This window comes from Hippopotamus amphibius, chromosome 16, assembly GCF_030028045.1.
Source record: "Hippopotamus amphibius kiboko isolate mHipAmp2 chromosome 16, mHipAmp2.hap2, whole genome shotgun sequence".
Lineage (NCBI taxonomy): Eukaryota > Metazoa > Chordata > Mammalia > Artiodactyla > Hippopotamidae > Hippopotamus > Hippopotamus amphibius.
In genome coordinates this window covers 52,143,775-52,169,964 of record NC_080201.1, presented here as the reverse complement: position 1 = coordinate 52,169,964, position 26,190 = coordinate 52,143,775, and the positions used below count along the sequence as shown (strand labels likewise).

Below are 26,190 nucleotides of genomic sequence, written 5' to 3'. Positions count from 1 at the left end.
CAAACGGAATGCAACAACACATTAAAAGGATCATACACCATGATCAAGTGGAATTTATCCCAGGAATGCAAGGATTCCTCAATATATGCAAATCAATCAATGTGATACACCATATTAACAAACTGAAGAACAAAAACCATATGATCATCTCAATAGATGCAGAAAAAACTTTTGACAAAATCCAATACCCATTTATGATAAAAACTGTCCAGAAAGTGGGCATAAGAGAACCTACCTCAACATAATAAAGGCCATATATGACAACCCCACAGCAAACATCATTCTCAATGGTGGAAAACTGAAAGCATTCCCTCGAAGATCAAGAACAAGACAAAGACCTCCACTCTTGCCACTACTATTCGACATAGTTTTGGAAGTCCTTGCCACAGAAATCAGAGAAGAAAAAGAAATAAAAGGAGCCCAAATTGGAAAAGAAGAAGAAAAACTGTCACTGTTTGCAGATGACATGATAGTATACATAGAAAATCCTAAAGATGCCACCAGAAAGCTACTTGAGCTCATCAATGAATTTGACAAAGTTGCAGGATATAATATTAACACACAGAAATCTCTTGCATTCCTATACACTAACAATGAAAGATCAGAAAGAGAAATTAAGGAAACAATCCCATTCACCACTGCAACAAAAAGAGTAAAATACCTAGGAACATACCTACCTAAGGAGGTAAGTGACTTGTACTCAGAAAACTATAAGACACTGATGAAAGAAATCAGAGATGACACAAACAGATGGAGAGATATACCATGTTCTTGGATTGGAAGAATAAATATTGTGAAAATGACTATACTACCCAAAGTAATCTACAGATTCAATGTGATCCCTATCAAATTACCAATGACAATTTTTACAGAACTAGAACAAAAAATTATACAATATGTATAGAGAGACAAAAGCCCACGAATAAGGACTTACTAGGTAGTGCAGTGGTTAAGATTCCACCTGTCAATGCAGGGGACATGGGTTCGATCCCTGCTCCAGGAAGATCTCACATGCCACGAAGCAACTAAGTCTGTGCATCACAACTACTGAGCCTGCGCACCTAGAGCCTGTGCTCCACAACAAGAGAAGCCACTGCAATGCGGAGCCCACACACCACAATGAAGAGTAGCCCCCACTTGCCACAACTAGAGAAAGCTCGTGCACAGCAACAAAGACCCAACACAGCCAATAAATAAATAAATAATTTTTTTAAAAAAAGCCCACAAATAGCCAAAGCAATCCTGGGGGGAAAAAATGGAGCTGGAGGAATCAGACTCCCTAAGTTCAGACCATACTACAAAGCTACGGTAATCAAGACAATATGGTACTGGCAGAAAAAACAGAACTATAGATCAATGGAACAGGATAGAAAGCCCAGAGATAAACCCATGCACCTATGGCAATTAATCTATGAGAAAGGAGGCAAGGATATACAATGGAGAAAAGACAGTCTCTTCAATAAGTGGTGCTGGGAAGACTGGACAGCTACATGTAAAAGAATGAAATTAGAACACCATACACCACACACAAAAATAAACTCAATACACAAAAATAAACTCAAAATGGATTAAAGACCTAAATGTAAGACCAGACACTATAAAACTCTTAGAGGAAAACACAGGAAGAACACTCTTTGACATAAATCAGAGCAAGATCTTTTTTGACCCACCTCCTAGAATAATGGAAATAAAAACAAAAATAAACAAATGGGACCTAATAAACCTAAAAGCTTTTGCACAGCAAAGGAAACTATAAACAAAATGAAAAGACAACCCTCAGAATGGGAGAAAATATTTGCAAAGGAATCAACAGACTAAGGATTAATCTCCAAAATATATAAACAGTTCATGCAGCTCAATATCAAAAAAAAAAAAGCAACCCAATCAAAAAATGGGCCAAAGATGTAAATAGGCATTTCTCCAAGGAAGACATACAGATGGCCAAGAGACACATGAAAAGCTGCTCAACATCACTAATTATTAGAGAGATGCAAATCAAAACTACGAGGTATCACCTCACACCAGTTAGAATGGGCATCATCAGAAAATCTATAAACACTAAATGCTGGAGAGGGCGTCAAGAAAAAGGAACCCTACTACACTGTTGGCGGGACTGTAAATTGATACAGCCACTATGGAGAACAGTATGGAGGTTCCTTAAAAAACTAAAAACAGAATTACCATATGACCCAGCAATCCCACTACTGGGCATACACCCAGAGAAAACCATAATTCCAAAAGGTACGTGCACCCCAATGTTCACTGCAGCACTGCTTACCATAGCCAGGTCATGGAAGCAACCTCAATGTCCATCAACAGACGAATGGATAAAGAAGATGTGGTACACATATACAATGGAATATTACTCAGCCATAAAGAGGAACGAAATTGGGTCATTTGCAGAGACACGGATGGACCTAGAGACTGTCATACAGGGTGAAGTAAGTCAGAAGGAGAAAAACAAACATTGTATATTAACACATATAAGTGGAATCTAGAAAAATGGTAGATCAACCGGTTTGCAAAGCAGAAATAGAGACACAGATGTAGAGAAGAAGCATGTGGACACCAATGGGAGAAAGTGGGGGGGGGTTTTGGGGTGGGATGAATTGGGAGATTGGGATCGCCATACATGCATTAATGTATATAAAACAGATGACTATTAAGAAAAATATCAAAATGTACACTTTAAATATATGCAGTTTATTGCATGTCAATTATATCTCAATAAAACTCTTTTTAAAAAAAATAAAAGTTAAGTGTAGTTGAAAAGAAGGACTGGGGTGGCAGGCATCTGAGTACAAAAGGAAGCACAAAATAACTCTTTGGAATGTTGGAATTATTCTATATCCTATCTGCAGTGGTTATAAAAGTCTATGTAAAACCTCACTATAGAGAGCAAGTTTTACAGTATATAAAAATAAGGGTTTTTTTTTTTTTAATGAGTGACTAGGAATTTTTTTTAAAGAGTGAACCAACGAGGTCCAGCTGTTAGCCCAGGAAACTACATTCAATAACTTGTAATAACCTATAATGGAAAAGATTCTGAAAAAGAATAGATATATCTAAATGAATCACTTTGCTGTACACCAGGAACTAACACAACATGGTAAACCACCTATAACTTCAATTTTTATTTTTATTATTTTTTTATAAATTTATTTATTTTTTTTATTTTTTGGCTCTGTTGGGTCTTTGTTGCTGCATGCGAGCTTACTCTAGTTGCAGCAAGCGGCGGCTACTCTTCATTGCAGTGCACAGGCTTCTTGTTGCGGTGGCTTCTCTTGCTGCGAAGCACGAATCCAGGTGCACAGGCTTCAGCAGTTGTGGCTCGCGGGCTTAGTTGCTCCACGGCATGTGGGATCTTCTGGGACCAGGGATCAAAACTGTATCCCCTGCATTGGCAGGCAGATTCTTAACCACTGTGCCACCAGGGAACTCCTTAACTACAATTTTTTAAAATAAATAAATTAATTTTATTAAAAGAGTGAGCCAGAAAGATTGGTTCAAGATGGCAGAGTAGAAGGACGTGTGCTCACTTCTTCCTCCAAGAGCACCGGAATCACAGCTATCTGTTGAATAAACATTGACAGGAAGACCCTGGAACCAACCAAAAAATATTCCTTACATCCAAAGAAAAAGCAGAAGCCGCAATGAGACGGTAGGAGGGGAGCAATCATGATAAAATCAAATACATCCTACAATACATCTGGCCAGTATTCATTTAAATTATCAAGGTCATCAAAAACAAAGAAACCAGAAATGTCTGAGCAAGTTAACCACCAAGAAGTACCAAAGGAGGGATGATGACCAGCTGTACTGTGGTACCCTAGAGGAGAAAAGGGGCATTAGGTAAAAACGAAGGAAATATGAATAAAGTATGGACTTTAGTTAATAATAATGTATCAGCATTGGTTTATCATTTTAATAAACATGCAATCCTAGTCAAACTAATGTAAAATATTTAATAATTGGAGAAACTGTGCATTGGGAGGAGGGTGTAACATGGAAATACCCTACTATATGCTCGATTTTCGGTGATATAAAACTCTTTAAAGTCTATTAATAAAACTAAAAGATAAAAATCTCAAACTAAATAAATAAATAAGGGAAAAACTGACTGAGGCATCTAGGAGAACCTACTGGACAACATGACACAAACATAAAGAGATCCAGAAGCACACAAGAGGGTTGAAAGGCATGGTAACTTTCAGGGAAGGAGAAAGAGCAAGACACACAGAAGGTCAGAAACAAGGGGAGAAAGACAAAGTGCGATGGGTGAGCCACGCCCTGAGCAGAGCTCCATGCCCACCCAGAGGGTCTAATCCTGACCCACTCTTCCTCAGATACTCCCTAACCCACCACCCCTCCAGGAGGCGCCTAGAAGGTCAATTTCCTAAGCACAGCTCCAGCAGTACAGTTCGGCAGTGCTGAGGAAGGAAGGGGGAGGGAGGTTCCCCCCAAATTTTCTCTCTCCTTTTCCAAAGGAAAAATTTTCAGAACTTTGTACCAGAGAATGTAAAATCCAGAAGGGTGTTTACAGAACCTCTCATCTATCACCTTCATCCCACGCATTCATGATAAGAACAGCTAATACTTACGGAATGCCATCTGCCATGCAGTTTACATGCATTAACCTGATGATTCCTCATCAAAACAAAGGGGTAAGTACCATCATTGACCCAATAAGGTTCAGGGAGGTGAGGTTACCTGTTCACGTTCACACAACCAAAATGGGGTAAGGGCTCCAATCCAGACCTTTTTTTTTTTTTAAAAAAAACTTTTTCTTTTTTATTGGAGTATAGCCAAATGACAATGTTGTGATAGTTTCAGGTGCACAGCAGAGCGACTCAGCCAGGTATATACATGTATCCATTCTCCCCTAAACTCCCCTCCCATCCAGGCTGTCAATCCATGTCTTCATTTTGCTCTTAACCACTATGCCATTGTCCAGAAAGGGAAACTGAGACCCAGAGAGGAGAAAGCGTTTTCCTGGCTTCACCACTAGCTACTCTAGAAGCCAGGCCATTACACGCTGGCACATGTCCTGCCTCTTGGGAGATAAGGCACATGATGAGACACTAACCTCTCGCTCCGTGTTCCGGGGTAATTACTAAAGCCAAAGTCACTTGACCTCACTGCCCCCAAGTGCTCTTCCTGGGCTGACCCGATCACCCCCTCACCATCCAACTCACAGCAGCCTGTCTGAAGGATCACTGACTTTGCTAGTGCCAACTTCATTGAAAAAACAACTCCCCAAATGCTACCTCCCTCCTTGACAGGGAACAAGGGGGAAGAGGAGGGGCCAGGCTTTGGGCCAGCTCGGGTGCAGGCTGGGATCAGGATCAGGGGGGTTGATACCTGCCAAGCCTGTGCTAATCCTCTTGCCCTCCTCTTACCCCTCCAAAACCAACAAACAACTTTCCTCTCTGCTTTGTTCTGCCCTTTGTCCCCTCCCCAGGGGACTCAGACCTCAGGACCCAGAATGATCTGAGAAAGATGCCATTCCTGGGAGGGCCAACCTCACCCACCTGCACTTGTTCAAGACTGGAGGAGGCACCTGGGCAGGGTTGTTCGGCTGTCAGAGCCTGTGCAGAGGCCACCTGGGGCACCTCTCAGGCCCACAAGGACCCATCTCAGCACTCACATGGTGTTCATATCAGAACCTGCTTGGACCAACCTCAGACCTATATGGTGCCACCCTTATACCCTCTTGAAGGCAGCCCCAGTGCCCACCCATGCATATTCTCAGAGCCCTCTTGACACCAGAGGTGGCTCTATTACTGTTTTCTTGGTATCTAGTTCAATGTCAACGTATTCTCAATCCTAGTGTCTGCCTGGGGACAGGCTCAATGACAACAGGCTGCCCCTCCCTCCTTAGGGCTACCATAGCAGAACCTGCTCATGTAATCCACGTGTCCAATGCTGACCTGAATCTGAGCACCCACCTGCTGCTAAACGTGACCTCCACGTGGCCCCCAGCGTGGGCTAGGCCAGTCAATGGAGGAAGAAGTAGGACAGAGAATTCAGCTCTCAGCTCCCACACTTACTACCTGTGTGACCTCCAGCAAGTGGCTTTACAGAGTCTCACGCTTCTCAACCTCAAGATGAAGATGCTAATGAACCAGCCCCACTGGGACAAGGACCAGTGAGATCCTGCACTTGTGAACTTCATCTTCACAGCGGGTGCTTACCAGGGTAATCATCATTATGGAGGGAAAAAGTCAGTGAGGGAAGGACAGCAGGACCACTCCTCTTTTCTCTACTCCCACTTTCAGCATCCTAGGGCCCCTCTCTGTTCCTGACACTGGCGTTTACACAAATCTCTCCTGACATAGTTCCCTCTGCCTGCTAAGAGCAGCCCTGACACAGCAGGTATTGCCCCTAACGGGGACATCACACACCCTCAAATACAACTTTCTCTTCCCAAATAGTCCCTTTCCACTGGTGGGGAAACCCAATCCCAGGAAGGGCAAATGAGTGCACAGCAGGAGAGACAGGGGTCACACATGTGCCCCTGGCCCACGCTCTGTTTTCTGTCCTCAGTATACCCACGTGGAAAATGGGTAACATTAATAATAATAATGGAAATGATACAGTCAACATAATGAGCTTCCTTAAGGATCTGGGAGGGAACCAGCGGGGCTCTCTGTGAATTCTAACCCTTGAGACAGTTGGGATGTTTCAATATCCTATTGGTGGCTATTACTATTTCCCAAGCCCTGGCCACTCCCTCTGCCACCTGAGGCCATGAGTTACTCTTCTCCAGTTCTGTGGAACATTCCACAGAAATGCAGCTCTGGCCTTCTATCTCTTGCCCAACCACAGATGGTCAATTCTATGACCTCCTCCTGATCTCACTTTGAAGTTTCAATGAGGATTCTGGGCATCAAAAGGCAGCACGCTGTCCAAAATAAAAGCAGGTCAGCCTCTGGGGTCAGATTTAGACTCCACAATCCAGATGGAGTCTCCTTCCGGGAGCCCCACATCCACAGCTCAGGGTCCTTTCTCACCTCAGGACCCTCACATCCATTCCCTGGAATCTCTCTCCACCACGAGATCCTTCGACCTACATCCGTCCTCACCAAAAGACCCCCAAGTCCACAGCCACACATCCTGTCTCATTCTAACTCCCTCATATCCACATCTTTGATTCCTTCATTCCCAAGACCCCAAAAACCACCACCATGGGGTCCCTTCTCACTCTGAGATCCAAAATACAAAGCTCAGGGGCTCCCCATAGCAATCATTCCAAAATCTTCAGTTCTGGAGCTTATCTAATGCCCACCCCCCAAAGTCCATAGTGTGAGGTAGCCTCTCCTGAGAGAACCACAAATTCCAATTTGGGGCCCACTCCCTGGTAATCTGACCTGAGGTTCCCTCTCCTCCTTCCTTGCTGGCTGTGTCCCAAGAAAGGCAGGGAGCATAGCAGGGGGTGTAGTTGGAGATGAAATGAGACAATTATATAATCAGGATCAAAGTCTGCCCTTCTTTCCCAGGTAGTATAAAAGCAAACCATCCCAGACATCACCAGCTAACCATCACACCCAGTGCCACCATGCTGGCCTCAGGGCTGCTTCTTCTGGCTTTGCTGGCCTGCCTGACTGCAATGGTCTTGATATCTGTCTGGCGGCAGAGGAAGTTCCAGGGGAAACTGCCTCCCGGACCCATCCCTTTGCCATTCATCGGGAACTACCTGCAGCTGAACACCCAGCAGATGTACAACTCCCTCATGAAGGTGTCCCAAGGCAGGGAGATGGGTGGAAAGGGATGCGGGTGCCAGTTTGGCCTGGGACTGACAATGTTGGACTAGAGTCAGAAAGAGGGAAGGAAAGGAAAGGAAAGGAAAGGAAAGGAAAGGAAAGGAAAGGAAAGGAAAGGAAAGGAAAGGAAAGGAAAGGAAGGAAAGGAAAGGAAAGGAAAGGAAAGGAAAGGAAAGGAAAGGAAAGGAAAGGAAAGGAAAGGAAAGGAAAGGAAAGGAAAGGAAAGGAAAGGAAAGGGGAGTTTTAAAGATTCAGTATCAGGGTCCTAGCCAGGGAAGACCACAGCTTGGGACGTCCAACTTCTTGACCGTCAGAACTTATAGAAATGCATCCCAGTATGTGAGGTCTGGGAACAGGGCCAGTTCAGGCTAGGGGCTGCTCCCTCTAACCACTCCCACTCACCTCCATCAGATGCGCGAGCGCTACGGCCCTGTGTTCACGGTGCACCTGGGGCCCCGGCGGATCGTGGTGCTGTGTGGATATGACGCTGTGAAGGAGGCCCTGGTGGACCAGGCTGAGGAATTCAGTGGGCGAGGAGAGCAGGCTACCTTCGACTGGCTCTTCAAAGGCTATGGTGAGAGGGTCTGTGGGGCGGGGTAGAGGGGGGTGTAGTCAGGCAGACCTGATGGCTTCAGTGTCCCCAGCCTTCTTCTCCTGACTTCCCCTGGTGTTCTCTGTCCCCACTCCTGTTCACTGTTGCCGCCCCTTCTGTCTCTAATGTGTCTCAGCATTCCTGCCTCTCTATTTCTCCCTGTCTCTCTTTCCCCATCTCCCTGTTCTCTTACACTAGATGTCTCTTCTTTCTCTGTATCTCTTAGAAGCTCTTAGGATTTCTGCTTCGCAATCCGAGTCCTCTGTCTCCATGTGCCTTTCTGTCTCTTCCTCCTTTTCAGCTTCTGAAACCTGTGCTTCCCCAGGTTTCTCTCTCCTTCCTTCTCTTCTTTCTTAGTCTTAGAAGCTCCATTATTTCTCCTTCAAAATCCCCATGCCTCCACCTGCTGGTAACAGTCTACCCTCCTCCCAGGCCCCCTCTGTTTCCCTCTCCCTGTTTTTCTCTCCTCTCCACCTCAGTTTTAGAATTCCTCACAATCGTTATATCCGCCTCCCAGTTCTCCATGTATCTCACTTCCCCTCCTTCCCTCCTCTCTCCTCCTGGGAGTGTCTCTCTACCTCTCCTTTCTCGGGTATCTCTCTTGCCTCTCTCCATCTGATGCTGCTCTTCCAACTCGGTCTCTGTCTCTTTCTGCGTTTCTCCGAGTTGTATGTCTCTCTCTGACTGTCTCTGTGTCTGTCTTTCTCCCCGGGGCCCCACACCCAGCCCCACCCCACCCTCCATGCACCGTTCTCTCCCTCCCTCTCTTCCTTCCTTCCTCCCACCCTCTGTCTCTCCCTCCCCTCTCCTCCTGGCTTTTTCTCCCCCTCGCGCTCTCTCTTCGCCCACTTCTGTATCTCCCTAGGGACCCCGGGGTCTGGGCTGGGCCTCCCGCCCCTCTCTGCCCTCCCCCCACTCCTACCCGCCCTCCGCAGGCGTGGCGTTCAGCAACGGGGAGCGCGCCAAGCAGCTCAGGCGCTTCTCCATCACCACGCTGCGGGACTTCGGCGTGGGCAAGCGTGGCATCGAGGAGCGCATCCAGGAGGAGGCGGGCTTCCTCATCCAGGCCTTCAGGGGCACGCGCGGTGAGTGGGGGACCCAGGAGTGTGAGAGAAGGAGAAGGAAAACACCTGACCCGACACACACGTTCTGGCCCCAAGAAGGGGCCTAGGTTGGGGGAAGGCGAAAGGTGACCAGACTCCCAGCTTTGGGGTCTGAGGCTGGAAGTTTGGCTCAGCACTTGCGTGCCCTCCTCAGATTCACAGACTGGCATCACACCGCCTGGCTGACTCTCCCCCAAATCCCTGTCTCTGCAACCCCACCCCAACCCCCAGGTACCTTCATAGATCCCACGTTCTTCCTGAGTCGAACCGTCTCCAGTGTCATCAGCTCCATCGTCTTCGGGGACCGCTTTGACTACGAGGACAAAGAGTTCCTGTCACTGCTGCAGATGATGCTGGGAAGCTTCCAGTTCACAGCTACATCTATCGGGCAGGTAACCCCGTCCCAGCCTAGCTCCACCATTGCCCTAGTTCAGCCTGCCAACTGCTCCCCCACAGGAGACACGTGCCCCAAACTCCCATCCTCCTCCACACAGAGTCCTCTCAAAATCAGAGCCCACTCTAGGACAACTGAGCAGTTGCATCAGAACCCAGGACAGGTGCCCCATACTCAAGGATGCCTGGATATCCCAAAAGATGCCCCCACCAACAAAAAAAGAAAAAGAAAAAGAAAAACAATAGACACCACAGGCAAGATACATGTCCTCAACCCAGCTTTCTCAGCAGGGAGGGGTCCTCATCCCAACTTACTTTAATATCTAACAGATGCTCCCTTTTAAGACATTCTATCTTTCCAGCTGAATTTCTTAACAGCTGGGCAAGTGATCACGTCAGCCCACTTCCTGACTACCTGAACACCTAGTGCTGCAAAACTCAGCCCACCAAAATCACTGGTTATCTACACTGGGTCCCAAACCAGCCCACAGGAATATCTAGGCAGTGCCCCCTACCCAGCTCACTTAAATATCTCAACATTTGTACAGGTACCCCAACCAAGACAACTAAACACGTAAACACCTGGATACATTGCTCCCCAGACAACCAAATAAGTATCCCCCAATCCAGCACGACAGAAGTGCCCTGTATTAGCCAATTTGAATATCTGAACAATTAATAGGTATCTCCCCATTTCACACCTGACGCAGTGCCACTTTAATACCTTAACACCTGTCCAGAAGCCCCCAATCCAGATTCCCTAAATATCTGCACAGTTGTCTCCAACTGAGACCACACAAATGCCTAAACACCTAGACAGGTGACCTCTCCATACCAGTCCAACCTAAATAGCTAAACACATGAACAGGTATCTCCCAACCCAACATCACCTGAATATATGAACACTAGATGTGTGCTCCAATCCAGCATCACCTGCATATCTGATTCCTGGATGTGTGTTTCAGTCCATCTCATTATAATCCTTGGACAGGAGCCCTCACACAACTCATGTGAAAATTTATATATCTATTCCCATCCAGCTGCATCAAAATACCTAAGCATTTGGGCAGGTGCCTTTAACCCAGTGCCTTCCTTGCCCTGAGACAGGTCCCACTCCCATCGGGTCCTGAGCACTGACACCGGTCCTGCCCTTCCCTTCTTTCTCTCCCCACCCTCAGCTCTATGAGATGTTCTACTCAGTGATGAAACACCTGCCAGGGCCACAGCAACAGGCATTTAAAGAGCTTCAGGTTCTCAAGGACTTCATAGCCACGAAGGTGGCACAGAACCAACGCACACTGGATCCCAACTCCCAGAGGGACTTCATCGACTCCTTCCTCATCCGCATGCAGGAGGTACACCCCGACAGCCAGTACGCAAAGGACCCAGCCAGGCAGAGGGAAAGCAGGCTGGGGTGGGGGAGAACAGAGGCCCCTTGAAATCATCTCCCATCCTAATCATCCTCACAATCCCAATTATAATTAACCATCACTGGTCCATCTGTTGAGCCCTTTTGCCCACAGGCAGCACTTGTGAGTATGACTCATAAGAGCAAGCATTTCTACAACACTGCCATGTGCCAGGCACTACTTTAAGTGCTTTACGGTATCCAGCTATTGAGCACCCAAGACGGCAATTGGACTAGGCTCTCTATCATGACCCCAAATTTAACACATAGGAAACTTAGGCCCAGGAGTATACGTACCCTGTCTGAGGTCACATGCAAAGAAGCAGTGGAGCCTAGCTCAAACCCTGCTCTCTCATTCTAAGGCTGGTGCTTTTCACCACCATGCACTCTTACCTTTCATTCCCTGGTATCAGATACACCTGTATGGACAGGTGACCTGACTTTACTATGCCACAGTGGAGGGTCCCCACCCCCATCTGGATGGCAGTCTCCCTTCTATGATGAAAGCAGATGGGGCTGTATGGGGTCTGAGGTTCAAGGTGAAAGGACCCAGGGAGGGATTTCTCCATGGTAAGCTTCAAGATGTTTAGTGAAGGAATACAATGGTGTTGCTGAAAATTCTACATCTGTGTCTCAGGGAGTGTCTCTAACTCTCTCTGATTCAATCTGTCATCCCATCTCTGTCCCTCTTTCTCATTCACTGCCACTGCCTCTCTGTATCCCTCTGTTTCTAAACATTCTTACCATGAAAAAATGACAGCTAAGCTGATAATTAAAAGCCAGGCAGTCAGCTGGCAAAGAGTGTGAGGAGGGCATTTTGGGGCAAAGCCTGCATCCTGGGCAAAGGCCTGGAGGACCAGACACAGCCTGCAGGAACCAGAGTCCCTTGGACTTCCCTGGAGGTCCAGTGGTTAAGCTCTGTGCTCTCCCTGCAGGCGGCTTGGGTTCCATCCCTGGTCCAGGAAGTTGTGCCTGCTGTGCAGCTGGGGAAAAAGAAAACAAAAGAAGAAAGAAAAAGAAAGGAAGGAAGGAAGGAAGAAAGAAACAAAAGAAAGGAAGGAAGGAAGAAAGGGAGGAAGAAAGAAGAAAGAGAGAGAGAGAAAGAAAGAAAGAAAACGAAAGAAAAGAGAAGAAAAGAAAGAAAACGAAAGAAAAGAGAAGAAAAGAAAGAAAAGGTAAAGAAATAGAGTCCGGCTTCCCATCTTTCTTCTGGATCTAAGAGGCAGATCAAAGGGAAAACCCCAGAAGGGCCCGCAGAGCACGGAGGAGTGGGCTCGGCCTGAGGCCCTCTCTCCACGCAGGAGGAGATGAATCCCAACACCGAGTTCTACTTGAAGAACCTGGTGCTGACCACACTGAACCTCTTCTTTGCGGGCACCGAGACCGTCAGCACGACCCTGCGGTGGGACTTCCTGCTGCTCATGAAGCACCCAGATGTGGAGGGTAAGGCTGGGGGGCGGGAGAGAGCCACAGACCCTCAGAATTCCTATGAGCCCGCTGCCATGGTCCCACTGCTCCCAGGTCCCTAGACCCTCAGACACGTCCTGCTATCCAGAGACAAGGTGATACTCAGCTGAGAGGCACCAGCCCAGTTTCACTAGCTGCTACAATATCGAAAATACCTGAACTGATTGGTGTATAGTTCCTTGGCTGAACTGACCACACGCCCACCATCTGCTCCTCCAGACCATCCCTAAGCCTCTCCCCTTGCACCTCCCCTATGATGTTGGCAGGACCAGGTGAACCAGACCCTGCACCAACAGTGCCTATGGCCTGAATGGTCTACCTCCACGTCACACGTGGGTGTCATGCATGTTGTACATATTTGGACGATCATCCATGCCCTGAGTCCTCGCAGGAGCTAAACACCTTCCCCTCCTCCCTCAGCCAAAATCCATGAGGAGATTGACCACGTTATTGGCAAGAACCGGCAGCCCAAGTTCAAGGACCGAGCCAAGATGCCCTACACAGAGGCCGTGATACAAGAGATCCGGAGATTTGGAGACATCATTCCCATGGGCGTGGCCCACAGAGTCACCAAGGATACCAAGTTTCGAGACTTCTTCCTACCCAAGCTGCTGCCCCACCCAGCCTACAGGGATCTCCAACCTGCTCCCTGTGACCCTGCACCCCGTTCCCCTTAGAAGCTTCCCAGGCCCTGTCCCACTGCTTCAAAGACTTCCCCAGCCACCCTGTGCCTTCCACTTTCCAGTCACAGACTCCTGAAACCCATATCTCTCCAGACCTCTTGCCTCAGGGAATATGAACCCTATGACCCCAAAATTCCCGACTCAGGCAACATGAACTCCCCATCCCCCCAACCTCCTGCCTTGGGAGCCATGAACTGCATGTCCCTGAAACCTTCTGCCACAGGAGACACAGAGCCCATGTTCCTCATACTTCCCTGCTCAGGGGACATGAACCTCATGTCTGCCAGAATTCCTGTCTCACATACATGAATCTCATGTTCGCCAAAGCTCCTCCCTCAGAGGACTCCAACTCCCAAGCCTGCTACTTCCCTTCACAAAGGCCACCCACATTCCCCCTGCACCCCTATGTGCTTCCAGCACACCCGTTCCCCTCTCCCCTCTATCAAACTCCTCTCTCTCCTCCCAACCAGGGCACCGAAGTGTTCCCTAAGCTGGGCTCTGTGCTGAGAGACCCCAAGTTCTTCTCCAAGCCCTGGGATTTTAACCCCCAGCACTTCCTGGGGGCAGTTTAAGAAGAGTGCTGCTTTTGTGCACTTCTCCATTGGTAAGAGACACTGTCAAGCCAACACCCACAGGGGCCTCCTCCATCTCTCAGGTGTAACCTAGTATCTTTCTCCAACTTGGAAGTCCCTCTTACCTATACACTAGAGGCAACCAACTGCAACGCCCATACTACCAAGAACAATGGACCCAGGCAAAAGAAAAGGGATGAACATACCCATTTCGGAGATCAGGAAAATCAAGGACCAGAGTGAGTCAGGGATTGGTCCGAGGTCCCTTAAATTCTCCAGATTCCTAGAAGGGTGATGACAGCACAGCAGCCATATCTGAGTGTGTTTTTGGGGGGAAGGGGCACCTGAAGTTCCCACGACTACAGCATGTTTTGGCTCCCCCCACCCCATGTTCCAAGGAAACAGGCTCAGACCTGGGGGCAACGTCTCTGAAAGTCTCTCAGGCTTGGATATTCCAGCCCCTCCGCCCTGGGAGAGTGCAATGTGGGTGGGTATTGGGTTTGGGAAGGAATGAGCACAGGCCTCACCCCCACGCCTCCCACCCTGTTCCTTCAGGAAAGCGGTACTGTTTCGGAGAAGGCCTGGCTAGAATGGAGCTCTTTCTCTTCCTCACCACCATCCTGCAGAACTGCCACCTCAAGTCCCCACAGTCACCCCAGGACATCGATGTGTCCCCTAAACACATGGCCTTTGCCACCATCCCAGGAAACTACAGCATGAGCTATCTGCCCTGCTGTGCCAGGGCTGTGCCAGGGCGGGGCTGGTGGGTGGGGCAAATGGGGAGGGAGGGGCCAAGGCAGGGTTGGGGGAGGGGGGGCTAATGCTGGGGGATGGGGGGACAGGGAGAAAGGAAGGGGCAAGGTGGATACGAGAGGAAGAGGAGACAGAACAGACCCTCTTCCCCTTCCTAGAGGTAGGATGAGAGGAAAAGAAACCTAATCTATACTCTGAATAGAACAATAAAGTCATTATTTACTGAGCAAGTACACTGTGTCACCTCTATGCTGAAAGACTCATACACTCACCTCACTTCATACTCACAAACCTATGTCTCAGGAAACAGTATACATGCCCTTTTATACAGTTAACAAAGATGAGGTCCAGAAAGCGTAAGTGTCTATCTGAGGTCCCCCAGAACACAAGTAAGTACTCAGTAGGTACATGAACACGCGTGTGCTTAGGGACTGTACTTAGCCCACAGTCCTTTGGGGAGATCTCAGAAAAGCATCTCTTCCTCTAGTGAAAAAAAAACCTTATTATTTTATTCCACAACCTGAGCAGCTCTGTGCAGGGGATGTTTCCAGAGCCCTGACTGCACCACACGCTTGCCCACACTCTTGCCTAATCGTGCACACCTTAGATGCCAGGGCATATTTCACGCCCACCACCAGATAAGCTCTTCTGTCCAATCAGTCACCCCTGGGGACAGGAGTCAGACTTCTTAGTGAAATGAGTGGGAGAGGGAAACACTTTCAGAGAACGCGAGGAGAATTTTGGAAGCCACACAGGTGTTCTCTCAGCACAGTCTGTGTGAGAGTGTGTGCATGCATGTGTGCAGGAAGGCACACAAGTATGTGATTGCATGCTCTCCTGAGTGGATGCAGGAAGTCATACTTCCTATGAGTTTCTGAAGGTGAGGCTCTCCCTGATGGATCTGGGGTCTGCAGAAAGTCTCTGAATCCCCTGCTTCCTCCCAGATAAGTTAGTGTACGTCCCCTTAGAAGTGGCATCCCTCAGCACTGCACAGTCTAAACACTCATACACATCAGCTTTAGATCTTTGTGTTACATCTACAGTTAGAGCTAACGTTATATCTGAATGCTACACAGATTCCACCTCCATAAAACATGCCACACTCGAAGCACCAGTGATTGAGATCAAAGGAGAGGAAATCTGGTCCTTTGAACCCGGCACGTTTCATAACAGCGGACGATAATCATGTTTCTGAATTTCCAGTATCTCTGTTTGGTAACATGGGTTCCATGAATTGGCTGCTTCCTCCTCATGGGAGGGAGATAAGGATCCACAGGGCTACACTCCTTATTATACAAACACACTATTTAACAATGCAGATTTGGGAATCTAACCTTATCCATCCATGTGCATGTCACTTTAAGAGGCTTCTAGAAACCTCACCTGGGGGAATCTTAGAATTGTGGCATAACTAAGCTGTCGAATCTTGGAACTGCAGAGTCAACAATTCATAATCTTAGAATTGCGGCTCCCCCAAAACTTAAAACATTTGAATTACTGATGCTTGGAACTCCTGATCCTCCAATTTTTAGCATCAGAGTTTCCTCTGCCCACATCCTTGACAACCGCATCCCCAGCTCCCCTGGTGGCAAACGTCAGTTCTCTCACCTGAACGTTCCTTCTGAGAAGTAGTCAAGAGAAGAAAGGAGGGGCTGGAGCTAGCTGGGTTCTATGAGACACATCTCCAAGGGACGACAGAGTGGCTAGTAGGTCTTTGCCCAGCAAGAAGGGAAGTGAGAGGGAAGAGAGAACAAGACAACCCCCAGAATCCTCAAACTTACACCTGAAGGGGGAAAAGCAGGAGTCCATCAAGGCATTCACTGGAGGTGCCAAGAGAAGTCACATTCCAGCCACCACTGCCTCGATCGCACCTGTCCAGAGAGGACACTCTCAGCTTGGTTGCTCTGGAAGGGCCAATGACCCAACCCAGCAAAGGGACAGTGCTGGGATAGAGGTGTGAACAGGAGCCCTGGATTTTGGTCCAGGCTTTGTTGCTCACTCCTTGGGTTTTTCTGAGCCTCTCTCTGAACATGGGGGAAGGGGTGGGGGGGCGGATGGATTGGGGGAGGATGAACGGGGAGATTGGGATTAGCAAATATACATTATTAATAAGGAAAAGAAATCAAATTGGACACTTTCAATATATGCAGGTTATTTTATGTCAATTATATCCCAATAAAAGTCTGAAGGAGAAGGGGGAGGGGGATGGGGTGGGGAGGGGGAGGGGCAGGAGGAGGAGGAGGAGAAGAAAAGGGGGAGGGGGAGGGGAGGGGAAGGAGGAGGAGGAGGAGAAGGAGACGGAGACGAAGACGAAGACGAAGACGAAGACGAAGACGAAGACGAAGACGAAGAAGAAGAAGAAGAAGAAGAAGAAGAAGAGACAACAAAACACCAAATTCACTTGATCTCTCAGTGCCCAAGTGCTTCTCCTGGTCTTACCCCCTCACCCCCTCAACAGCAAGCTCATGACAGCCTCTCTGGACTCAGTGCCTTTGCTGCTGCCAAACTCAGTGGAAAACAAATTCCCCAAATGTCTATTTCTATTTATTTTTTTATACCCCTCTCCTTGACAGGGAACAGAGGGAAGAGGAGGGGACAGGCCTGGTGCAGGCTGGGATCGGGATCAGGGGGACTGATACCTGCCAAGCCTGTGCTCATCTCTTGCCCTCCCCTTCCCCCTCCAAAACCAACAAACAACTTTCATCTCTCTACTTTGGCCTCTGCCCTTTGTTCCCTTCCCCCAGGACTCAGATCTTAGGGCCTAGAATAACCTGAGCAAGATGCCAGTCCTGGCCTTGCCAACGTCACCCAGAAGCACTTTTCTAAGGCTAGATGTGGCACCTGAGCAGGGTAGTCTCACTGCCACAGCCTGTCCAGTGCCATCTGGGGCATCTCTCAGGCCCACATAGGACCCATCTCAGCACCAATGTGGCGTCCATAACAGCATTAAGTGGGACCCACCTCGGGACCTATATGGTGCCACCCTTATGCCCTCCTGGAGGCAGCCCCAGTAGCCACATGTACCTATTTTCAGAGCCCGTGTGACACCAGAGATGCTGCTGTTACTGTTTCCCTGCTATCTCCTTCAATGTCAACTTAATTTCAATCTTAGTGTCTACCTGGGGGCAGGCTCAATGTCAACAGGATGCCTCTCCCCACCCCAGGCCACCTGATGCCCATAGCAGGACCTGCTCATGTAAACCCTGTTTCCAATGCTGCTGCCAATCACAGCACCCACCTGCTGCTAAACGTGACCTCCACGTGGCCCCCAGGGTGGCCTAGACCAGTCAATGGAGGAAGAAGTAGGACAGAGAGTTCAACTCCCTGCTCCCACACTTACTACCTGTGTGACCTCCAGCAAGTGGCTTTACAGAGTCTCAGGCTTCTCAACCTCAAGATGAAGATGCTAATGAACCAGCCCCACTGGGACAAGGACCAGTGAGATCCTGCACTTGTGAACTTCATCTTCAGAGCGGGTGCTTTCCAGGGTAACCATCATTATGGAGGGAAAAAGTCAGTGAGGGAAGGACAGCAGGACTCTCCTCATTTTCCTACTCCCACTTTCAGCATCCTAGGGCCCCTCTCTATTCCTAACGCTGGCGTTTACCCGAATCTCCCCAGATATACTCTCCTCTACCTGCTAAGAGCAGCCCTGACACAGCAGGTATCGCCCCTAACGGGGACATCACACACCCTCACATACAACTTTCTCTTCCCAAATTCTCCCTTTCCACGGGTGGGGAAACCCAATCCCAGGAAGGGCAAATGAGTGCAGAGCAGGAGAGACAGGGGTCACACATGTGCCCCCGGCCCACTCTCGGTTTTCTGTCCTCAGTATACCCACATGGAAAATGGGAAACATTATTAATGATAATAGTAATAATAATAATAATAGAATTGATACAATCAACATAGTGGACTTCCCTAAGGATCTGGGTAGGGAACCAGTGGGGCTCTCTCTCAATTCTAACCCTTGAAGACAGTTGGGATTTTTCAGTATCATATTGGTGGTTATTACTATTTCACAAGCCCTGGAGGTCCCTCTGGCACCAGAGACCATGAGTTACTCTTCTCCAGTTCTGTGGAACATTCCACGGAATTCCAGCTCTGGTCTCCTATCTCTTGCCTAATCACAGATGGTCAGTTCTATAACCCCCTTCCTGATCTCACTTTGAGGCTCCAATGAGGATTCTGGGCGTGAAGAAGCAGCATGGACCAGGCGGAGGAATTCAGTGGGCGAGGAGAGCAAGCTACCTTCACGTGGCTCTCCAAAGACTATGGTGAGGGGGACCGAGGGTCAGGGCGCAGGGGCATGTGGTCAGGCAGACTTGATGGCTTCAGTGTCCTCAACCTTCTTCTGCTGACTTCCTGGTGTTCTCTGTTCCCACTCCTGTTTGCTGGTGAGCCCCCTCTGCTCCTGCATTTGCATTTCTCCCTGCCTCTCTCTGCCCCATCTCCCTGTTCTCTTTCACGAGATGTCCCTTCCTTCTCTGTATCTCTTAGAAGCTCTTGGCATGTCTGTTTTGGAAACCTGGGCCTCTATCTCCATATGCCTCTTTTTAAAATATGTATGTATGTATGTATGTATGTATGTATGTATGTATGTATTTGCTTGTTCTGGGTGTTAGTTGTGGCGGGCAGGCTCCTTTTTTGTGGCTCACCAGCTCCTTAGTTGCTGCACCCAGGCTCCTTCGTTGCAGCATGCAAACTCCCAGTTATGGCATGCATGTGGGATCTAGTTCTCTGGGCAGGGGTCCAACTCAGGCCCCCTGCGTTGGGAGCCAAAAGTCTTATGCACGGTGACACCAGGGAAGTCCCTCTATATGCCTTTTTGTCTTTTTCTCCTTTTCAGTTTCTGGACTTCCCCAGGTTTCTCTCTCCTGCCCTCTTTCCCGTCTTTCCGAGCATTAGATTTTCACATTATTTCTCCTTCAAAATCCCCATGCCTCCATCTGCTGGTAACAGCCTCTCCTCCTCCCGGACCCTCTCTGTTTCTCCCTCCCTATGTTTCTCTTTTCACCTTCACAACTAGTAGAATCTTTGCGATTATTAGAACTGCCTCCCAGAGCTTCTCCTTTCTCACTTCCCCTCCTTCCCTCCTCTCTTTCTCTTCCTGGGAGTCTCTCTCTCTGTTCTCCGGTATCTCTCTCGCCTCTCTCCTTCTCATCCTGTTCTTCCAACTCGGTATCTCTCTCTTTCTGCGTCTCTCTGAGTTTATATCTCTCTCTGCGGTATGTCTCTCTCTGTCTGTCTCTGTCTGTCTATCTCTGTTTGTCTGTTTCTCACCCGCCCTCCCTTCCCACCCCCCTCCTTGTCTCCTCCAACCCTCTGTCCCGCCCTCCCCTCCCCTCCCCGCTCTTCTCCCACTTGCTCTCTTTAGGCCCACCTCCCCCTTCCTCTCAGGGAGCCCAGGCTCTGGCCTTAAACTGCCCCGCACCTCTCTGCCCTCCCCCACTCCTACCGGTCCTCCGCAGGCGTGGCGTTCAGCAACGGGGAGCGCGCCAAGCAGCTCAGGCGCTTCTCCATCACCACGCTGCGGGACTTCGGCGTGGGCAAGCACGGCATCGAGGAGCGCATCCAGGAGAAGGCGGGCTTCCTCATCCAGGCCTTCAGGGGCACGCGCGGTGAGTGGGGGACCCTGGAGTGTGCGAGAGGGAGAAGGAAAACACCTGACCCGACACACACGTTCTGGCCCCAAAAGGTGGCTAGGTTGGGGGAAGACGTCCAGACTCCCAGCTCTGGAGTCCGAGGCTGGAAGTTTGGCTTAGCATTTCTGTGCCCTCCTCAGATTCACAGACTGGCATCACACCGCCTGGCTGACTCTCCCCCAAATCCCGGTCTCCACAACCCCACCCCAACCCCCAGGTGCCTTCATAGATGCCACGTTCTTCCTGAGTCAAACCGTCTCCAGTGTCCTCAGGTCCATCGTCTTCGGGGACTGCTTTGACTACAAGGACAAAGAGTTCCTGGCACTGCTGCAGATGATGCTGGGAAGCTTCCAGTTCACAGCTACGACTACCGGTCAGGTAACCCCGTCCCAGCCTAGCTCCACCATTGCCCTACCTCAGCCTGCCAACTGCTCCCCCACAGGAGACACGTGCCCCAATCTCCCATCCTCCTCCACACAGAGTCCCCTCAAAACCAGCCCTACTCTTAGACAGCTGAACACTTGCACCAAAACCTCAGACAGGTGCCCAATATCCAGTCTCCAAGGATGTCTGGATATCCCAAGAGATGCTCCCATCACCAGAAAAAAAAAAAAAAAACGAAAACAATAGACAACGCAGGAAAGATAAATTTCCTCAGCCCTGCTTGCTCACCAGGGAGGGGTCCTCATCCCAACCTACTTTAATACCTTACAGATGCTCCCCCTTAAGACATTCCATTTTTCCATCTGAATTTCTTAACAGCTGGAAAAGTGATCACATCAACCAACTTCCTAACTACCTGAACACCTGGCGCTGCAAAATTCAGCCCACCAAAATCATTGGTTATCTACACAGGTGTCCCAAACCAGCCCATGGGAATATCTAGACAGTGCCCCCTACCCAGAACACTTAATTAATTCAACATATAGACAGCTACCCCTCCCAAGACAACTAAACAGGTAAATGCCTGGATAGATTGTTCCCCAAACACCCAATTAAGTGTCCTCAAACCCAGCTCATTCAAACACCTACAGAAGTGCCCTCTATTGGTCCATCTGAATATCTGAACACCTGAACAGGTATCTCGCCATTTAAACACCTGTACACCAGCACCATTTTAACACCTTAACACCACCACAGAAGCCCCCAATTCACATTCCCTAAATAACTGGACAGCTGTCTCCAACTGACACCACAACAATGCCAAACACCTACACAGGTGTCCTCCCAATACCAGTCCCAACTAAATAGCTAAACACCTGAACAGATATCTCCCAAACCCACAGCACCTGAATATATGAACACCAGGTGTGTGCTCCAATCCAGCATCACCTGTGTATCAGTTACCTGCATATGTGTTTCAGGCCATCTCACTTTAATTCTTGGACAGGGGCCCTCACACTTAACTCATGTGAAAACTTAGATATCTATTCCAATCCAGTCCTATTGCAATACCTAAACATCTGGGCAGGTGCCTTTAACCCAGTGCCTTCCTTGCCCTGAGACAGGTCCCACTCCCATCGGGTCCTGAGCACTGACACCGGTCCTGCCCTTCCCTTCTTTCTCTCCCCACCCTCAGCTCTATGACATGTTCTACTCAGTGATGAAACACCTGCCAGGGCCACAGCAACAGGCATTTAAAGAGCTTCAGGGCCTAGAGGACTTCGTAGCCAAGAAGGTGGCACAGAACCAACGCACGCTGGATCCCAACTCCCCGAGGGACTTCATCGACTCCTTCCTCATCCGCATGCAGGAGGTACACCCCAACAGCCAGTATGCAGAGGTCCCAGCCAGGCAGAGGGAAAGCAGGCTGGGGTGGGGGAGAACAGAGGCCCCTTGAAATCATCCCCCATCCTAATCATCCTCACAATCCCAATTATAATTAACCATCACTGGTCCATCTGTTGAGCCCTTTTGCCCACAGGCAGGACTTGTGAGTATGACTCATAAGAGCAAGCATTTCTACAACACTGCCATGCGCCAGGCACTACTTTAAGTGCTTTACGGTATCCAGCTTTTGAGCACCCAAGACGGCAATTGGACTAGACTCTCTATTATGACCCCAACTTTACATATGAGGAAACTTAGGCCCAGGAGTATACATACCCTGTCTGAGGTCACACAGCGAGGAAGCAGTGGAGCCTAGCTCAAACCCTGCTCTCTCATTCTAAGGCTGGTGCTTTTCACCACCATGCACTCTTACCTTTCATTCCCTGGTATCAGATACACCTGTATGGACAGGTGACCTGACTTTACTATGCCACAGTGGAGGGTCCCCACCCCCATCTGGATGGCAGTCTCCCTTCTATGATGAAAGCAGATGGGGCTGTATGGGGTCTGAGGTTCAAGGTGAAAGGACCCAGGGAGGGATTTCTCCATGGTAAGCTTCAAGATGTTTAGTGAAGGAATACGATGCTGTTGCTGAAAATTCTGCATCTGTGTCTCAGGAAGTGTCTCTAACTCTCTCTGATTCAATCTGTCATGCCATCTCTGTCCCTCTTTCTCATTCACTGCCACTGTCTCTCTGTATCCCTCTGTTTCTAAACATTCTTACCATGAAAAAATGACAACTAAGCTGATAATTAAAGGCCAGGTCATCAGCTGGCAAAGAGTGTGAGGAGGGCATTTTGGGGCAAAGCCTGCATCCTGGGCAAAGGCCTGGAGGACCAGACACAGCGTGCAGGAAACAGAGTCCCTTGGACTTCCCTGGAGGTGCAGTGGTTAAGCTCGATGCTCCCCCTAGGCCGCATGGGTTCCATCCCTGATCCAGGAAGTTCTGCATGCTGTGCAGCTGCGGGGGGGGAGAAAGGCAAGAACGAAAAGAGAAGAAAGGAAATGCAAAGAAATAGAGTCCTGCTTCCAACCTTTGGTCTGGATCTAAGAGGCAGATCAAAGGGAAAACCCCAGAAGGGCCCGCAGAGCATGGAGGAGTGGGCTCGGCCTGAGGCCCTCTCTCCACGCAGGAGAAGAAGAATCCCAACATCGAGTTCTACTTGAAGAACCTGGTGCTGACCACACTGAACCTCTTCTTTGCGGGCACCGAGACCATCAGCACGACCCTGCGGTGGGGCTTCCTACTGCTCATGAAGCACCCAGATGTGGAGGGTAAGGCTGGGGGGCAGGGGAGAGCCACAGACCCTCAGAATTCCTATGAGCCCGCTGCAATGGTCCCACTGCTCCCAGGTCCCTAGACCCTCAGACACGTCCTGCTATCCAGAGACAAGGTGATACTCCGCTGAGAGGCACCAGCCCAGTTTCACTAGCTGTTACAATATCGAAAATGCCTGAACTGATTGGTGTATAGTTCCTTGGCTGAACTGACCACGTGCCCACCATCTGCTCCTCCAGACCATCCCTAAGCCTCTCCCCTTGCACCTCCCCTATGATGGTGGCAGGACCAGGTGAACCAGACCCTGCACCAACAGTGCCTATGGCCTGAATGGTCTACTTCCACGTCACACGTGGGTGTCATGCATATTGTACATATTTGGACGATCATCCCTGCCCTGAGTCCTCGCAGGAGCTAAGCACGTTCCCCTCCTCCCCCAGCCAAAATCCATGAGGAGATTGACCACGTGATTGGCAAGAACCGGCAGCCCAAGTTCGAGGACCGAGCCAACATGCCCTACACAGAGGCGTTCATTCACGAGATCCAGAGATTTGGAGACATCATTCCCATGGGCGTGGCCCGCAGAGTCACCAAGGATACCAAGTTTCGAGACTTCTTCCTACCCAAGGTGCTGCCCCACCCAGCCTACAAGGATCCCCAACCTGCTCCCTGTGACCCTGCACCCCGTTCCCCTTAGAAGCTTCCCAGGCCCTGTCCCACTCCTTCAAAGTCTTCCCCAACCACCCTGTGCCTTCCACTTTCCAGTCACAGACTCCTGAAACCCATATCTCTCCAGACCTCTTGCCTCAGGGAATATGAACCCTATGTCCCCCAAAATTCCTGACTCAGGCAACATGACCACCCCATCTCCGCTACCTCCTGCCTTGGGAGACATGAACCGCATGTCTCTGAAACCTTCTGCCCCAGGAGACACTGAGACCATGTTCCTCACACTTCCCTGCTCACGGGACATGAACCCCATGTCTGCCAATCTTCCTGTCTCAGATACATGAATCTCATCTCCCCCAAAATACCTCCCTCGGAGGACCCCAACACCCATGCCTCCCACTTCCCTTCCCCTAGGGCACCCAAATTCCCCCTCCACACCTATGTGCTTTCAGCACACCCATCCCACACCCCACCTTATCAAAGTCCCCTGCCTCCTCCCAACCAGGGCACCGAAGTGTTCCCTATGCTGGGCTCTGTGCTGAGAGACCCCAAGTTCTTCTCCAACCCCCGAGATTTCAACCCCCAGCACTTCCTGGATGAGCAGGGGCAGTTTAAGAAGAGTGATGCTTTTGTGCCCTTCTCCATCGGTAAGAGACACTGCCAAAGCCAACACCAATGGGGACTTCCTTCATCTCTCAGGTGTAACCTAGTATCTTTCTCCAACTGGCAAGTCCCTGTTACCATATACACTGGAGACAACCAGCTGCAACCCCCATAACTACCAAGACATGGGGCCCAGGCAAAAGAAAATGGATGAACATACCCATTTCAGAGATGGGGAAAGTCAAGGTCCAAGAGTGAGTCAAGGATTTGTCCAAGGTCACTTATATTCTTCAGATTCCTAGAAAGCCAATGACAGCACAGCAGCCATATTGGAGTATGTATTTTGGTTAAAGGGTGACCTAAAATTCCCAACCCTACAGCTTGTTCTGGCTCCCCCCACCCCATGTTCTCAGAAAACAGGCTCAGAGAGGAGTCGCAACTTCTCTGAAAGTCTCTCAGGCCTTGATATTCCAGTCTCCCCTCTCTATAATAATGCAACTGGGGGTCTGTAGGTAGTCGCGTCAGGGCAGCAATTAGAACAAGCCTCACCCCCACGCCTCCCACCCTGTTCCTTCAGGAAAGCGGTACTGTTTCGGAGAAGGCCTGGCTAGAATGGAGCTCTTTCTCTTCCTCACCACCATCCTGCAGAACTTCCACCTCAAGTCCACACAGTCACCCCAGGACATCGACGTGTCCCCCAAACACGTGGGCTTTGCCACCATCCCACCAAACTACACCCTGAGCTTCCTGCCCCGCTGAGCCAGGGCTGTGCCAGGGCGGGGCTGGTGGGTGGGGCAAATGGGGGAGGGAGTGGCCAGGGTGGTGTTAGGGGAGGGGCAAAGATAAGGATGGGAGATGGTGGACAGGGAGAAAGGAAGGGGCAAGGTGGATAGGAGAGGAAGAAGAAACAGAACAGACTCTCTTCCCCTTGCTAGAGGTGGGATGAGAGGAAAAGAAACCTTATACTACACTTTGAATACAACAATAACAGATATTTACTGAGCAAGTACCCTGTGTCAGCTCTAGGTTAAAAGTGTCATACACTCACCTCCCTTCATACTCACAAACCTATGTCATGGGGAACAGTATTCATGCCCATTTTACAGGTAACAAAGAAGAGGTCCAGAAAGTGTAAGTGTCTATCTGAGGTCCCACAGCACACAAGTAAGTACTCAGCAAGCACATGAACACAGTTGCATGCAGGGATGGCTATACTTAGTCCTTCGGCGAGATGCTTAAGAAGCACCTCTTCCTCAATGAAAAAACATCTTATTATATTATGGCACAACCTGAACAGTTCTGTCCAGGGGATGTTTCCAGAGCCCTGGCAGGTAGCTGACCTGGCTACACGACACACTTGCCCACGCTCTTGCCCAATCGTGCACAGCTTAGATGCCAAGGCATATTTTGCGCCCACCACCAGATAA

At 49.4% G+C, this 26,190-nt stretch overlaps 1 pseudogene across 1 annotated transcript; it reads left to right on the top strand.

Annotated features, from left to right (window-relative positions):
- The first annotated feature begins 7,558 nt into the window (after nucleotides 1-7,558).
- LOC130838104 (cytochrome P450 2A13-like) lies at nucleotides 7,559-25,567 on the top strand (annotated as a pseudogene). The gene is made up of 18 exons (XR_009049630.1): nucleotides 7,559-7,738; nucleotides 8,175-8,337; nucleotides 9,291-9,440; nucleotides 9,690-9,850; nucleotides 11,030-11,206; nucleotides 12,195-12,434; nucleotides 12,561-12,702; nucleotides 13,147-13,392; nucleotides 14,537-14,744; nucleotides 16,267-16,328; nucleotides 18,922-19,014; nucleotides 20,209-20,358; nucleotides 20,600-20,760; nucleotides 21,962-22,138; nucleotides 23,346-23,487; nucleotides 23,932-24,119; nucleotides 24,666-24,807; nucleotides 25,341-25,567. The product of XR_009049630.1 is annotated as a cytochrome P450 2A13-like (transcript).
- Nucleotides 25,568-26,190: the final 623 nt, after the last annotated feature.